Source organism: Otolemur garnettii, unplaced genomic scaffold (assembly GCF_000181295.1).
Source record: "Otolemur garnettii isolate 467f Iridium unplaced genomic scaffold, OtoGar3 scaffold00050, whole genome shotgun sequence".
NCBI lineage: Eukaryota > Metazoa > Chordata > Mammalia > Primates > Galagidae > Otolemur > Otolemur garnettii.
Genome location: NW_003852445.1, coordinates 468,491 through 469,768, shown reverse-complemented (window position 1 = coordinate 469,768; position 1,278 = coordinate 468,491). Strand labels below are relative to the sequence as shown.

At 39.3% G+C, this 1,278-nt stretch overlaps 1 protein-coding gene and 1 non-coding gene across 2 annotated transcripts in view; both read left to right on the top strand.

Moving 5' to 3' along the window:
- The window catches only part of CHRM5 (cholinergic receptor muscarinic 5), a 77,521-nt gene that overhangs the window by 20,515 nt on the left and 55,728 nt on the right, over positions 1–1,278 (top strand). The gene's annotated exons all lie outside the window — the stretch shown is intronic.
- On the top strand, positions 377–477 carry LOC111725975. Its single transcript, XR_002773899.1, has one exon. It is a non-coding gene; the product is annotated as a small nucleolar RNA U13 (small nucleolar RNA).

The window sequence follows — 1,278 nt, the reverse complement described above, 5'->3', positions numbered from 1 at the left end:
AGCTGTGAAGCCACAGCACTCTACCCAGGGGGATAGCTTGAGGCTCTGTCTCAAAAAAAAAAAAAGTTTATGACATGCACACCTAAAGAACCAGTAATATTTTTTCTGGGTTGTGTATTAATTTATATAAACAAGGACAGTATACTAAAAATCAGAATTATGTCAAGAGTTGTGGTCAGCTTATCCAAAGGATACTCTAAATATTTTATGGTCAGAGAATGAACTCTACCTCAACACGAATAAAGAAAGCATGGCAGCTTTTTCCAGGCTTATGCTATGGTGAGAAATAGTCGATACATCAGCAGAGTAGAGAAGAAACATAAGCACATATCAAAAAACATGACAATTGCAGTCTCCCAAAATAAACTAATCACAGACCCTTGTGCAGTTCATAAGCCCAATGACTGAGTGTTCGCATGTGTGAGATGTGCCTCCCCTCAAACCTTGTTACGACGTCCACATGTTACCCGTCTAACGTGAAAAAGGGAAAAAAAAAAAATAACAGATAAAGAAGCCACTTGAGAAAAAATTATTAAGCAAAGATACACTACAAGAAAATATACATGAGAGACCTAAACCATGCCAGGTTTTAGATTAAAAATAAAATCTGAAAATAACCATGCTTCAGACACACACCATCCCTTATTACTAGATACTGTCCTAATAATTGACCACACAATTGATTGAATTAAATCCAGAAGTAGTCCAAGGGTTAACTCCACTGCATGACTTTGATTTTCACCTCCTAGATTTTTTGGCAGAACAGCTGATAAGAATTAAAACTAACCAGCCCATAGTTCTGTCTTCATTCCCTTTCTCCCATGAAGAAAAGTGCTCATAAACTGGTAATTGCCCAAAACACAGGTAACAAAGGGGAAGTACTCATCTGACTGGCAAAAGTGTTTGGGGTTATCAGTCCTTAAACAATGAGTTGAAGGCCATCTGCAAACCTCTGTCTAAAGGGGTTATGCTCCATGCTTCATGTATTATAACACCACCACCCTGAATCTTGTGCTTCTGACTCACAACTTAACATGCTCTCTCTCCACTTCTTTCCTACTCAGAAAAGTTTATTGTAATAAGTTGAAAAAGAATGCTTCACTTTGTGATTCTTAGTCTGGGGTAGGTCTTTAAAACTACAGGCAGTTGGCTCAGCACCTGTGGCTCAAGTGGCTAAGGCACCAGCCACATACACCTAAGGTGGCAGGTTCAAATCCAGCCCAGGCCCACCAAAAAACAATGATGGCTGCAACCAAAAAAAATAGCCAGGCGTTGTGG